Source organism: Bactrocera oleae, chromosome 3 (assembly GCF_042242935.1).
Source record: "Bactrocera oleae isolate idBacOlea1 chromosome 3, idBacOlea1, whole genome shotgun sequence".
NCBI lineage: Eukaryota > Metazoa > Arthropoda > Insecta > Diptera > Tephritidae > Bactrocera > Bactrocera oleae.
In genome coordinates this window covers 76,700,443-76,715,255 of record NC_091537.1, presented here as the reverse complement: position 1 = coordinate 76,715,255, position 14,813 = coordinate 76,700,443, and the positions used below count along the sequence as shown (strand labels likewise).

General features: G+C 33.1%; 1 protein-coding gene, 15 non-coding genes and 8 pseudogenes across 16 annotated transcripts in view; 23 read left to right on the top strand and 1 right to left on the bottom strand.

Annotated features, from left to right (window-relative positions):
• The window catches only part of mib2 (mind bomb 2), a 260,282-nt gene that overhangs the window by 143,560 nt on the left and 101,909 nt on the right, over positions 1 to 14,813 (bottom strand). The window lies entirely within an intron of this gene.
• Positions 418 to 543, top strand: LOC138856633 (5S ribosomal RNA; annotated as a pseudogene).
• On the top strand, positions 1,056 to 1,181 carry LOC138856632 (5S ribosomal RNA; annotated as a pseudogene).
• On the top strand, positions 1,704 to 1,829 carry LOC138856631 (5S ribosomal RNA; annotated as a pseudogene).
• Positions 2,353 to 2,478, top strand: LOC138856630 (5S ribosomal RNA; annotated as a pseudogene).
• On the top strand, positions 3,001 to 3,119 carry LOC138856519 (5S ribosomal RNA). Its single transcript, XR_011395735.1, has one exon. It is a non-coding gene; the product is annotated as a 5S ribosomal RNA (ribosomal RNA).
• Positions 3,633 to 3,758, top strand: LOC138856629 (5S ribosomal RNA; annotated as a pseudogene).
• Positions 4,282 to 4,400, top strand: LOC138856518 (5S ribosomal RNA). The gene has a single exon (XR_011395734.1). It is a non-coding gene; the product is annotated as a 5S ribosomal RNA (ribosomal RNA).
• LOC138856628 (5S ribosomal RNA) lies at positions 4,914 to 5,039 on the top strand (annotated as a pseudogene).
• Positions 5,562 to 5,680, top strand: LOC138856517 (5S ribosomal RNA). The gene has a single exon (XR_011395733.1). It is a non-coding gene; the product is annotated as a 5S ribosomal RNA (ribosomal RNA).
• On the top strand, positions 6,203 to 6,321 carry LOC138856516 (5S ribosomal RNA). Its single transcript, XR_011395732.1, has one exon. It is a non-coding gene; the product is annotated as a 5S ribosomal RNA (ribosomal RNA).
• On the top strand, positions 6,844 to 6,962 carry LOC138856514 (5S ribosomal RNA). Its single transcript, XR_011395730.1, has one exon. It is a non-coding gene; the product is annotated as a 5S ribosomal RNA (ribosomal RNA).
• LOC138856513 (5S ribosomal RNA) lies at positions 7,486 to 7,604 on the top strand. The gene has a single exon (XR_011395729.1). It is a non-coding gene; the product is annotated as a 5S ribosomal RNA (ribosomal RNA).
• Positions 8,118 to 8,243, top strand: LOC138856626 (5S ribosomal RNA; annotated as a pseudogene).
• LOC138856512 (5S ribosomal RNA) lies at positions 8,766 to 8,884 on the top strand. The gene has a single exon (XR_011395728.1). It is a non-coding gene; the product is annotated as a 5S ribosomal RNA (ribosomal RNA).
• LOC138856511 (5S ribosomal RNA) lies at positions 9,408 to 9,526 on the top strand. The gene has a single exon (XR_011395727.1). It is a non-coding gene; the product is annotated as a 5S ribosomal RNA (ribosomal RNA).
• LOC138856625 (5S ribosomal RNA) lies at positions 10,050 to 10,175 on the top strand (annotated as a pseudogene).
• On the top strand, positions 10,689 to 10,807 carry LOC138856510 (5S ribosomal RNA). The gene has a single exon (XR_011395726.1). It is a non-coding gene; the product is annotated as a 5S ribosomal RNA (ribosomal RNA).
• Positions 11,330 to 11,448, top strand: LOC138856509 (5S ribosomal RNA). Its single transcript, XR_011395725.1, has one exon. It is a non-coding gene; the product is annotated as a 5S ribosomal RNA (ribosomal RNA).
• Positions 11,961 to 12,079, top strand: LOC138856508 (5S ribosomal RNA). Its single transcript, XR_011395724.1, has one exon. It is a non-coding gene; the product is annotated as a 5S ribosomal RNA (ribosomal RNA).
• Positions 12,603 to 12,721, top strand: LOC138856507 (5S ribosomal RNA). Its single transcript, XR_011395723.1, has one exon. It is a non-coding gene; the product is annotated as a 5S ribosomal RNA (ribosomal RNA).
• LOC138856506 (5S ribosomal RNA) lies at positions 13,246 to 13,364 on the top strand. The gene has a single exon (XR_011395722.1). It is a non-coding gene; the product is annotated as a 5S ribosomal RNA (ribosomal RNA).
• LOC138856505 (5S ribosomal RNA) lies at positions 13,888 to 14,006 on the top strand. The gene has a single exon (XR_011395721.1). It is a non-coding gene; the product is annotated as a 5S ribosomal RNA (ribosomal RNA).
• LOC138856503 (5S ribosomal RNA) lies at positions 14,520 to 14,638 on the top strand. The gene has a single exon (XR_011395719.1). It is a non-coding gene; the product is annotated as a 5S ribosomal RNA (ribosomal RNA).

Below are 14,813 nucleotides of genomic sequence, written 5' to 3'. Positions count from 1 at the left end.
TATACATATATAAATATATATCATAAGAATTGGGAACTGCATAAGTGACACAATACATAATGAGTTAGTACATATGTACATATGTGCAACAGTAATATGAAATAGTGTCAGTACAATCTATCATTATGTTTACTATTGCTAGTTCACGCCTGCGTCTTCATATACGTGCAACTTAGAATATTTAAGATAAAGTATCTTTACCTGAATTTTGGCATAGACAATTAAGAAAATAATACATATTAAATATATTGAAAGGCGCAGAAACAGTTAAACAGTTGAGTCGGAGAATATTCGATGAATACTGTGATAAAGATGGAATAAAAAAGATACCCCAGTTGTAGTCCTAATCTCATTTGCAGACACTTTTCTTACGTGAAACGTAACGTACTCAAGTGGCAAATTCTAGGAAATTAATATGCCAACGACCATACCACGCTGAATACATCGGTTCTCGTCCGATCACCGAAATTAAGCAGCGTCGGGATAAGGGCGCGGTTAGTACTTAGATGGGGGACCGCTTGGGAACACCGCGTGTTGTTGGCTCCCAACAACTTTTTGTTTTAATTACCTTTTTATTATTGTTGTTTTAGTTTCTTTAACAAAAAAAAAACATTTTTATATATATTTATATACATACATATACATATATAAATATATATCATAGGAATTGGGAACTGCATAAGTGACACAATACATAATGAGTTAGTACATATGTACATATGTGCAACAGTAATATGAAATAGTGTCAGTACAATCTATCATTATGTTTACTATTGCTAGTTCACGCCTGCGTCTTCATATACGTGCAACTTAGAATATTTAAGATAAAGTATCTTTACCTGAATTTTGGCATAGACTATTAAGAAAATAATACATATTAAATATATTGAAAGGCGCAGAAACAGTTAAACAGTTGAGTCGGAGAATATTCGATGAATACTGTGATAAAGATGGAATAAAAAAGATACCCCAGTTGTAGTCCTAATCTCATTTGCAGACACTTTTCTTACGTGAAACGTAACGTACTCAAGTGGCAAATTCTAGGAAATTAGTATGCCAACGACCATACCACGCTGAATACATCGGTTCTCGTCCGATCACCGAAATTAAGCAGCGTCGGGATAAGGGCGCGGTTAGTACTTAGATGGGGGACCGCTTGGGAACACCGCGTGTTGTTGGCTCCCAACAACTTTTTGTTTTAATTACCTTTTTATTATTGTTGTTTTAGTTTCTTTAACAAAAAAAAAACATTTTTATATATATTTATATATATTTATATACATACATATACATATATAAATATATATCATAAGAATTGGGAACTGCATAAGTGACACAATACATAATGAGTTAGTACATATGTACATATGTGCAACAGTAATATGAAATAGTGTCAGTACAATCTATCATTATGTTTACTATTGCTAGTTCACGCCTGCGTCTTCATATACGTGCAACTTAGAATATTTAAGATAAAGTATCTTTACCTGAATTTTGGCATAGACAATTAAGAAAATAATACATATTAAATATATTGAAAGGCGCAGAAACAGTTAAACAGTTGAGTCGGAGAATATTCGATGAATACTGTGATAAAGATGGAATAAAAAAGATACCCCAGTTGTAGTCCTAATCTCATTTGCAGACACTTTTCTTACGTGAAACGTAACGTACTCAAGTGGCAAATTCTAGGAAATTAGTATGCCAACGACCATACCACGCTGAATACATCGGTTCTCGTCCGATCACCGAAATTAAGCAGCGTCGGGATAAGGGCGCGGTTAGTACTTAGATGGGGGACCGCTTGGGAACACCGCGTGTTGTTGGCTCCCAACAACTTTTTGTTTTAATTACCTTTTTATTATTGTTGTTTTAGTTTCTTTAACAAAAAAAAAAACATTTTTATATATATTTATATATATTTATATACATACATATACATATATAAATATATATCATAAGAATTGGGAACTGCATAAGTGACACAATACATAATGAGTTAGTACATATGTACATATGTGCAACAGTAATATGAAATAGTGTCAGTACAATCTATCATTATGTTTACTATTGCTAGTTCACGCCTGCGTCTTCATATACGTGCAACTTAGAATATTTAAGATAAAGTATCTTTACCTGAATTTTGGCATAGACAATTAAGAAAATAATACATATTAAATATATTGAAAGGCGCAGAAACAGTTAAACAGTTGAGTCGGAGAATATTCGATGAATACTGTGATAAAGATGGAATAAAAAAGATACCCCAGTTGTAGTCCTAATCTCATTTGCAGACACTTTTCTTACGTGAAACGTAACGTACTCAAGTGGCAAATTCTAGGAAATTAGTATGCCAACGACCATACCACGCTGAATACATCGGTTCTCGTCCGATCACCGAAATTAAGCAGCGTCGGGATAAGGGCGCGGTTAGTACTTAGATGGGGGACCGCTTGGGAACACCGCGTGTTGTTGGCTCCCAACAACTTTTTGTTTTAATTACCTTTTTATTATTGTTGTTTTAGTTTCTTTAACAAAAAAAAAACATTTTTATATATATTTATATATATTTAGATACATACATATACATATATAAATATATATCATAAGAATTGGGAACTGCATAAGTGACACAATACATAATGAGTTAGTACATATGTACATATGTGCAACAGTAATATGAAATAGTGTCAGTACAATCTATCATTATGTTTACTATTGCTAGTTCACGCCTGCGTCTTCATATACGTGCAACTTAGAATATTTAAGATAAAGTATCTTTACCTGAATTTTGGCATAGACAATTAAGAAAATAATACATATTAAATATATTGAAAGGCGCAGAAACAGTTAAACAGTTGAGTCGGAGAATATTCGATGAATACTGTGATAAAGATGGAATAAAAAAGATACCCCAGTTGTAGTCCTAATCTCATTTGCAGACACTTTTCTTACGTGAAACGTAACGTACTCAAGTGGCAAATTCTAGGAAATTAGTATGCCAACGACCATACCACGCTGAATACATCGGTTCTCGTCCGATCACCGAAATTAAGCAGCGTCGGGCGCGGTTAGTACTTAGATGGGGGACCGCTTGGGAACACCGCGTGTTGTTGGCTCCCAACAACTTTTTGTTTTAATTACTTTTTTATTATTGTTGTTTTAGTTTCTTTAACAAAAAAAAAAACATTTTTATATATATTTATATACATACATATACATATATAAATATATATCATAGGAATTGGGAACTGCATAAGTGACACAATACATAATGAGTTAGTACATATGTACATATGTGCAACAGTAATATGAAATAGTGTCAGTACAATCTATCATTATGTTTACTATTGCTAGTTCACGCCTGCGTCTTCATATACGTGCAACTTAGAATATTTAAGATAAAGTATCTTTACCTGAATTTTGGCATAGACTATTAAGAAAATAATACATATTAAATATATTGAAAGGCGCAGAAACAGTTAAACAGTTGAGTCGGAGAATATTCGATGAATACTGTGATAAAGATGGAATAAAAAAGATACCCCAGTTGTAGTCCTAATCTCATTTGCAGACACTTTTCTTACGTGAAACGTAACGTACTCAAGTGGCAAATTCTAGGAAATTAGTATGCCAACGACCATACCACGCTGAATACATCGGTTCTCGTCCGATCACCGAAATTAAGCAGCGTCGGGATAAGGGCGCGGTTAGTACTTAGATGGGGGACCGCTTGGGAACACCGCGTGTTGTTGGCTCCCAACAACTTTTTGTTTTAATTAGCTTTTTTATTATTGTTGTTTTAGTTTCTTTAACAAAAAAAAAACATTTTTATATATATTTATATATATTTATATACATACATATACATATATAAATATATATCATAAGAATTGGGAACTGCATAAGTGACACAATACATAATGAGTTAGTACATATGTACATATGTGCAACAGTAATATGAAATAGTGTCAGTACAATCTATCATTATGTTTACTATTGCTAGTTCACGCCTGCGTCTTCATATACGTGCAACTTAGAATATTTAAGATAAAGTATCTTTACCTGAATTTTGGCATAGACAATTAAGAAAATAATACATATTAAATATATTGAAAGGCGCAGAAACAGTTAAACAGTTGAGTCGGAGAATATTCGATGAATACTGTGATAAAGATGGAATAAAAAAGATACCCCAGTTGTAGTCCTAATCTCATTTGCAGACACTTTTCTTACGTGAAACGTAACGTACTCAAGTGGCAAATTCTAGGAAATTAATATGCCAACGACCATACCACGCTGAATACATCGGTTCTCGTCCGATCACCGAAATTAAGCAGCGTCGGGCGCGGTTAGTACTTAGATGGGGGACCGCTTGGGAACACCGCGTGTTGTTGGCTCCCAACAACTTTTTGTTTTAATTACCTTTTTATTATTGTTGTTTTAGTTTCTTTAACAAAAAAAAAAACATTTTTATATATATTTATATACATACATATACATATATAAATATATATCATAGGAATTGGGAACTGCATAAGTGACACAATACATAATGAGTTAGTACATATGTACATATGTGCAACAGTAATATGAAATAGTGTCAGTACAATCTATCATTATGTTTACTATTGCTAGTTCACGCCTGCGTCTTCATATACGTGCAACTTAGAATATTTAAGATAAAGTATCTTTACCTGAATTTTGGCATAGACTATTAAGAAAATAATACATATTAAATATATTGAAAGGCGCAGAAACAGTTAAACAGTTGAGTCGGAGAATATTCGATGAATACTGTGATAAAGATGGAATAAAAAAGATACCCCAGTTGTAGTCCTAATCTCATTTGCAGACACTTTTCTTACGTGAAACGTAACGTACTCAAGTGGCAAATTCTAGGAAATTAGTATGCCAACGACCATACCACGCTGAATACATCGGTTCTCGTCCGATCACCGAAATTAAGCAGCGTCGGGATAAGGGCGCGGTTAGTACTTAGATGGGGGACCGCTTGGGAACACCGCGTGTTGTTGGCTCCCAACAACTTTTTGTTTTAATTACCTTTTTATTATTGTTGTTTTAGTTTCTTTAACAAAAAAAAAACATTTTTATATATATTTATATATATTTATATACATACATATACATATATAAATATATATCATAAGAATTGGGAACTGCATAAGTGACACAATACATAATGAGTTAGTACATATGTACATATGTGCAACAGTAATATGAAATAGTGTCAGTACAATCTATCATTATGTTTACTATTGCTAGTTCACGCCTGCGTCTTCATATACGTGCAACTTAGAATATTTAAGATAAAGTATCTTTACCTGAATTTTGGCATAGACAATTAAGAAAATAATACATATTAAATATATTGAAAGGCGCAGAAACAGTTAAACAGTTGAGTCGGAGAATATTCGATGAATACTGTGATAAAGATGGAATAAAAAAGATACCCCAGTTGTAGTCCTAATCTCATTTGCAGACACTTTTCTTACGTGAAACGTAACGTACTCAAGTGGCAAATTCTAGGAAATTAATATGCCAACGACCATACCACGCTGAATACATCGGTTCTCGTCCGATCACCGAAATTAAGCAGCGTCGGGCGCGGTTAGTACTTAGATGGGGGACCGCTTGGGAACACCGCGTGTTGTTGGCTCCCAACAACTTTTTGTTTTAATTACCTTTTTATTATTGTTGTTTTAGTTTCTTTAACAAAAAAAAAACATTTTTATATATATTTATATATATTTATATACATACATATACATATATAAATATATATCATAAGAATTGGGAACTGCATAAGTGACACAATACATAATGAGTTAGTACATATGTACATATGTGCAACAGTAATATGAAATAGTGTCAGTACAATCTATCATTATGTTTACTATTGCTAGTTCACGCCTGCGTCTTCATATACGTGCAACTTAGAATATTTAAGATAAAGTATCTTTACCTGAATTTTGGCATAGACAATTAAGAAAATAATACATATTAAATATATTGAAAGGCGCAGAAACAGTTAAACAGTTGAGTCGGAGAATATTCGATGAATACTGTGATAAAGATGGAATAAAAAAGATACCCCAGTTGTAGTCCTAATCTCATTTGCAGACACTTTTCTTACGTGAAACGTAACGTACTCAAGTGGCAAATTCTAGGAAATTAGTATGCCAACGACCATACCACGCTGAATACATCGGTTCTCGTCCGATCACCGAAATTAAGCAGCGTCGGGCGCGGTTAGTACTTAGATGGGGGACCGCTTGGGAACACCGCGTGTTGTTGGCTCCCAACAACTTTTTGTTTTAATTACCTTTTTATTATTGTTGTTTTAGTTTCTTTAACAAAAAAAAAACATTTTTATATATATTTATATATATTTAGATACATACATATACATATATAAATATATATCATAAGAATTGGGAACTGCATAAGTGACACAATACATAATGAGTTAGTACATATGTACATATGTGCAACAGTAATATGAAATAGTGTCAGTACAATCTATCATTATGTTTACTATTGCTAGTTCACGCCTGCGTCTTCATATACGTGCAACTTAGAATATTTAAGATAAAGTATCTTTACCTGAATTTTGGCATAGACAATTAAGAAAATAATACATATTAAATATATTGAAAGGCGCAGAAACAGTTAAACAGTTGAGTCGGAGAATATTCGATGAATACTGTGATAAAGATGGAATAAAAAAGATACCCCAGTTGTAGTCCTAATCTCATTTGCAGACACTTTTCTTACGTGAAACGTAACGTACTCAAGTGGCAAATTCTAGGAAATTAGTATGCCAACGACCATACCACGCTGAATACATCGGTTCTCGTCCGATCACCGAAATTAAGCAGCGTCGGGCGCGGTTAGTACTTAGATGGGGGACCGCTTGGGAACACCGCGTGTTGTTGGCTCCCAACAACTTCTTGTTTTAATTACCTTTTTATTATTGTTGTTTTAGTTTCTTTAACAAAAAAAAAAACATTTTTATATATATTTATATATATTTAGATACATACATATACATATATAAATATATATCATAAGAATTGGGAACTGCATAAGTGACACAATACATAATGAGTTAGTACATATGTACATATGTGCAACAGTAATATGAAATAGTGTCAGTACAATCTATCATTATGTTTACTATTGCTAGTTCACGCCTGCGTCTTCATATACGTGCAACTTAGAATATTTAAGATAAAGTATCTTTACCTGAATTTTGGCATAGACAATTAAGAAAATAATACATATTAAATATATTGAAAGGCGCAGAAACAGTTAAACAGTTGAGTCGGAGAATATTCGATGAATACTGTGATAAAGATGGAATAAAAAAGATACCCCAGTTGTAGTCCTAATCTCATTTGCAGACACTTTTCTTACGTGAAACGTAACGTACTCAAGTGGCAAATTCTAGGAAATTAGTATGCCAACGACCATACCACGCTGAATACATCGGTTCTCGTCCGATCACCGAAATTAAGCAGCGTCGGGCGCGGTTAGTACTTAGATGGGGGACCGCTTGGGAACACCGCGTGTTGTTGGCTCCCAACAACTTTTTGTTTTAATTACCTTTTTATTATTGTTGTTTTAGTTTCTTTAACAAAAAAAAAAACATTTTTATATATATTTATATACATACATATACATATATAAATATATATCATAGGAATTGGGAACTGCATAAGTGACACAATACATAATGAGTTAGTACATATGTACATATGTGCAACAGTAATATGAAATAGTGTCAGTACAATCTATCATTATGTTTACTATTGCTAGTTCACGCCTGCGTCTTCATATACGTGCAACTTAGAATATTTAAGATAAAGTATCTTTACCTGAATTTTGGCATAGACTATTAAGAAAATAATACATATTAAATATATTGAAAGGCGCAGAAACAGTTAAACAGTTGAGTCGGAGAATATTCGATGAATACTGTGATAAAGATGGAATAAAAAAGATACCCCAGTTGTAGTCCTAATCTCATTTGCAGACACTTTTCTTACGTGAAACGTAACGTACTCAAGTGGCAAATTCTAGGAAATTAGTATGCCAACGACCATACCACGCTGAATACATCGGTTCTCGTCCGATCACCGAAATTAAGCAGCGTCGGGATAAGGGCGCGGTTAGTACTTAGATGGGGGACCGCTTGGGAACACCGCGTGTTGTTGGCTCCCAACAACTTTTTGTTTTAATTACCTTTTTATTATTGTTGTTTTAGTTTCTTTAACAAAAAAAAAACATTTTTATATATATTTATATATATTTATATACATACATATACATATATAAATATATATCATAAGAATTGGGAACTGCATAAGTGACACAATACATAATGAGTTAGTACATATGTACATATGTGCAACAGTAATATGAAATAGTGTCAGTACAATCTATCATTATGTTTACTATTGCTAGTTCACGCCTGCGTCTTCATATACGTGCAACTTAGAATATTTAAGATAAAGTATCTTTACCTGAATTTTGGCATAGACAATTAAGAAAATAATACATATTAAATATATTGAAAGGCGCAGAAACAGTTAAACAGTTGAGTCGGAGAATATTCGATGAATACTGTGATAAAGATGGAATAAAAAAGATACCCCAGTTGTAGTCCTAATCTCATTTGCAGACACTTTTCTTACGTGAAACGTAACGTACTCAAGTGGCAAATTCTAGGAAATTAGTATGCCAACGACCATACCACGCTGAATACATCGGTTCTCGTCCGATCACCGAAATTAAGCAGCGTCGGGCGCGGTTAGTACTTAGATGGGGGACCGCTTGGGAACACCGCGTGTTGTTGGCTCCCAACAACTTTTTGTTTTAATTACCTTTTTATTATTGTTGTTTTAGTTTCTTTAACAAAAAAAAAAACATTTTTATATATATTTATATATATTTATATACATACATATACATATATAAATATATATCATAAGAATTGGGAACTGCATAAGTGACACAATACATAATGAGTTAGTACATATGTACATATGTGCAACAGTAATATGAAATAGTGTCAGTACAATCTATCATTATGTTTACTATTGCTAGTTCACGCCTGCGTCTTCATATACGTGCAACTTAGAATATTTAAGATAAAGTATCTTTACCTGAATTTTGGCATAGACAATTAAGAAAATAATACATATTAAATATATTGAAAGGCGCAGAAACAGTTAAACAGTTGAGTCGGAGAATATTCGATGAATACTGTGATAAAGATGGAATAAAAAAGATACCCCAGTTGTAGTCCTAATCTCATTTGCAGACACTTTTCTTACGTGAAACGTAACGTACTCAAGTGGCAAATTCTAGGAAATTAGTATGCCAACGACCATACCACGCTGAATACATCGGTTCTCGTCCGATCACCGAAATTAAGCAGCGTCGGGCGCGGTTAGTACTTAGATGGGGGACCGCTTGGGAACACCGCGTGTTGTTGGCTCCCAACAACTTTTTGTTTTAATTACCTTTTTATTATTGTTGTTTTAGTTTCTTTAACAAAAAAAAAAACATTTTTATATATATTTATATATATTTATATACATACATATACATATATAAATATATATCATAAGAATTGGGAACTGCATAAGTGACACAATACATAATGAGTTAGTACATATGTACATATGTGCAACAGTAATATGAAATAGTGTCAGTACAATCTATCATTATGTTTACTATTGCTAGTTCACGCCTGCGTCTTCATATACGTGCAACTTAGAATATTTAAGATAAAGTATCTTTACCTGAATTTTGGCATAGACAATTAAGAAAATAATACATATTAAATATATTGAAAGGCGCAGAAACAGTTAAACAGTTGAGTCGGAGAATATTCGATGAATACTGTGATAAAGATGGAATAAAAAAGATACCCCAGTTGTAGTCCTAATCTCATTTGCAGACACTTTTCTTACGTGAAACGTAACGTACTCAAGTGGCAAATTCTAGGAAATTAGTATGCCAACGACCATACCACGCTGAATACATCGGTTCTCGTCCGATCACCGAAATTAAGCAGCGTCGGGATAAGGGCGCGGTTAGTACTTAGATGGGGGACCGCTTGGGAACACCGCGTGTTGTTGGCTCCCAACAACTTTTTGTTTTAATTACCTTTTTATTATTGTTGTTTTAGTTTCTTTAACAAAAAAAAAAACATTTTTATATATATTTATATACATACATATACATATATAAATATATATCATAAGAATTGGGAACTGCATAAGTGACACAATACATAATGAGTTAGTACATATGTACATATGTGCAACAGTAATATGAAATAGTGTCAGTACAATCTATCATTATGTTTACTATTGCTAGTTCACGCCTGCGTCTTCATATACGTGCAACTTAGAATATTTAAGATAAAGTATCTTTACCTGAATTTTGGCATAGACAATTAAGAAAATAATACATATTAAATATATTGAAAGGCGCAGAAACAGTTAAACAGTTGAGTCGGAGAATATTCGATGAATACTGTGATAAAGATGGAATAAAAAAGATACCCCAGTTGTAGTCCTAATCTCATTTGCAGACACTTTTCTTACGTGAAACGTAACGTACTCAAGTGGCAAATTCTAGGAAATTAATATGCCAACGACCATACCACGCTGAATACATCGGTTCTCGTCCGATCACCGAAATTAAGCAGCGTCGGGCGCGGTTAGTACTTAGATGGGGGACCGCTTGGGAACACCGCGTGTTGTTGGCTCCCAACAACTTTTTGTTTTAATTACCTTTTTATTATTGTTGTTTTAGTTTCTTTAACAAAAAAAAAACATTTTTATATATATTTATATATATTTAGATACATACATATACATATATAAATATATATCATAAGAATTGGGAACTGCATAAGTGACACAATACATAATGAGTTAGTACATATGTACATATGTGCAACAGTAATATGAAATAGTGTCAGTACAATCTATCATTATGTTTACTATTGCTAGTTCACGCCTGCGTCTTCATATACGTGCAACTTAGAATATTTAAGATAAAGTATCTTTACCTGAATTTTGGCATAGACAATTAAGAAAATAATACATATTAAATATATTGAAAGGCGCAGAAACAGTTAAACAGTTGAGTCGGAGAATATTCGATGAATACTGTGATAAAGATGGAATAAAAAAGATACCCCAGTTGTAGTCCTAATCTCATTTGCAGACACTTTTCTTACGTGAAACGTAACGTACTCAAGTGGCAAATTCTAGGAAATTAGTATGCCAACGACCATACCACGCTGAATACATCGGTTCTCGTCCGATCACCGAAATTAAGCAGCGTCGGGCGCGGTTAGTACTTAGATGGGGGACCGCTTGGGAACACCGCGTGTTGTTGGCTCCCAACAACTTTTTGTTTTAATTACCTTTTTATTATTGTTGTTTTAGTTTCTTTAACAAAAAAAAAACATTTTTATATATATTTATATACATACATATACATATATAAATATATATCATAAGAATTGGGAACTGCATAAGTGACACAATACATAATGAGTTAGTACATATGTACATATGTGCAACAGTAATATGAAATAGTGTCAGTACAATCTATCATTATGTTTACTATTGCTAGTTCACGCCTGCGTCTTCATATACGTGCAACTTAGAATATTTAAGATAAAGTATCTTTACCTGAATTTTGGCATAGACAATTAAGAAAATAATACATATTAAATATATTGAAAGGCGCAGAAACAGTTAAACAGTTGAGTCGGAGAATATTCGATGAATACTGTGATAAAGATGGAATAAAAAAGATACCCCAGTTGTAGTCCTAATCTCATTTGCAGACACTTTTCTTACGTGAAACGTAACGTACTCAAGTGGCAAATTCTAGGAAATTAGTATGCCAACGACCATACCACGCTGAATACATCGGTTCTCGTCCGATCACCGAAATTAAGCAGCGTCGGGCGCGGTTAGTACTTAGATGGGGGACCGCTTGGGAACACCGCGTGTTGTTGGCTCCCAACAACTTTTTGTTTTAATTACCTTTTTATTATTGTTGTTTTAGTTTCTTTAACAAAAAAAAAAACATTTTTATATATATTTATATATATTTATATACATACATATACATATATAAATATATATCATAAGAATTGGGAACTGCATAAGTGACACAATACATAATGAGTTAGTACATATGTACATATGTGCAACAGTAATATGAAATAGTGTCAGTACAATCTATCATTATGTTTACTATTGCTAGTTCACGCCTGCGTCTTCATATACGTGCAACTTAGAATATTTAAGATAAAGTATCTTTACCTGAATTTTGGCATAGACAATTAAGAAAATAATACATATTAAATATATTGAAAGGCGCAGAAACAGTTAAACAGTTGAGTCGGAGAATATTCGATGAATACTGTGATAAAGATGGAATAAAAAAGATACCCCAGTTGTAGTCCTAATCTCATTTGCAGACACTTTTCTTACGTGAAACGTAACGTACTCAAGTGGCAAATTCTAGGAAATTAGTATGCCAACGACCATACCACGCTGAATACATCGGTTCTCGTCCGATCACCGAAATTAAGCAGCGTCGGGCGCGGTTAGTACTTAGATGGGGGACCGCTTGGGAACACCGCGTGTTGTTGGCTCCCAACAACTTTTTGTTTTAATTACCTTTTTATTATTGTTGTTTTAGTTTCTTTAACAAAAAAAAAAAACATTTTTATATATATTTATATATATTTAGATACATACATATACATATATAAATATATATCATAAGAATTGGGAACTGCATAAGTGACACAATACATAATGAGTTAGTACATATGTACATATGTGCAACAGTAATATGAAATAGTGTCAGTACAATCTATCATTATGTTTACTATTGCTAGTTCACGCCTGCGTCTTCATATACGTGCAACTTAGAATATTTAAGATAAAGTATCTTTACCTGAATTTTGGCATAGACAATTAAGAAAATAATACATATTAAATATATTGAAAGGCGCAGAAACAGTTAAACAGTTGAGTCGGAGAATATTCGATGAATACTGTGATAAAGATGGAATAAAAAAGATACCCCAGTTGTAGTCCTAATCTCATTTGCAGACACTTTTCTTACGTGAAACGTAACGTACTCAAGTGGCAAATTCTAGGAAATTAATATGCCAACGACCATACCACGCTGAATACATCGGTTCTCGTCCGATCACCGAAATTAAGCAGCGTCGGGCGCGGTTAGTACTTAGATGGGGGACCGCTTGGGAACACCGCGTGTTGTTGGCTCCCAACAACTTTTTGTTTTAATTACCTTTTTATTATTGTTGTTTTAGTTTCTTTAACAAAAAAAAAAACATTTTTATATATATTTATATATATTTAGATACATACATATACATATATAAATATATATCATAAGAATTGGGAACTGCATAAGTGACACAATACATAATGAGTTAGTACATATGTACATATGTGCAACAGTAATATGAAATAGTGTCAGTACAATCTATCATTATGTTTACTATTGCTAGTTCACGCCTGCGTCTTCATATACGTGCAACTTAGAATATTTAAGATAAAGTATCTTTACCTGAATTTTGGCATAGACAATTAAGAAAATAATACATATTAAATATATTGAAAGGCGCAGAAACAGTTAAACAGTTGAGTCGGAGAATATTCGATGAATACTGTGATAAAGATGGAATAAAAAAGATACCCCAGTTGTAGTCCTAATCTCATTTGCAGACACTTTTCTTACGTGAAACGTAACGTACTCAAGTGGCAAATTCTAGGAAATTAGTATGCCAACGACCATACCACGCTGAATACATCGGTTCTCGTCCGATCACCGAAATTAAGCAGCGTCGGGCGCGGTTAGTACTTAGATGGGGGACCGCTTGGGAACACCGCGTGTTGTTGGCTCCCAACAACTTTTTGTTTTAATTACCTTTTTATTATTGTTGTTTTAGTTTCTTTAACAAAAAAAAAAACATTTTTATATATATTTATATACATACATATACATATATAAATATATATCATAGGAATTGGGAACTGCATAAGTGACACAATACATAATGAGTTAGTACATATGTACATATGTGCAACAGTAATATGAAATAGTGTCAGTACAATCTATCATTATGTTTACTATTGCTAGTTCACGCCTGCTTCTTCATATACGTGCAACTTAGAATATTTAAGATAAAGTATCTTTACCTGAATTTTGGCATAGACTATTAAGAAAATAATACATATTAAATATATTGAAAGGCGCAGAAACAGTTAAACAGTTGAGTCGGAGAATATTCGATGAATACTGTGATAAAGATGGAATAAAAAAGATACCCCAGTTGTAGTCCTAATCTCATTTGCAGACACTTTTCTTACGTGAAACGTAACGTACTCAAGTGGCAAATTCTAGGAAATTAGTATGCCAACGACCATACCACGCTGAATACATCGGTTCTCGTCCGATCACCGAAATTAAGCAGCGTCGGGCGCGGTTAGTACTTAGATGGGGGACCGCTTGGGAACACCGCGTGTTGTTGGCTCCCAACAACTTTTTGTTTTAATTACCTTTTTATTATTGTTGTTTTAGTTTCTTTAACAAAAAAAAAACATTTTTATATATATTTATATATATTTAGATACATACATATACATATATAAATATATATCATAAGAATTGGGAACTGCATAAGTGACACAATACATAATGAGTTAGTA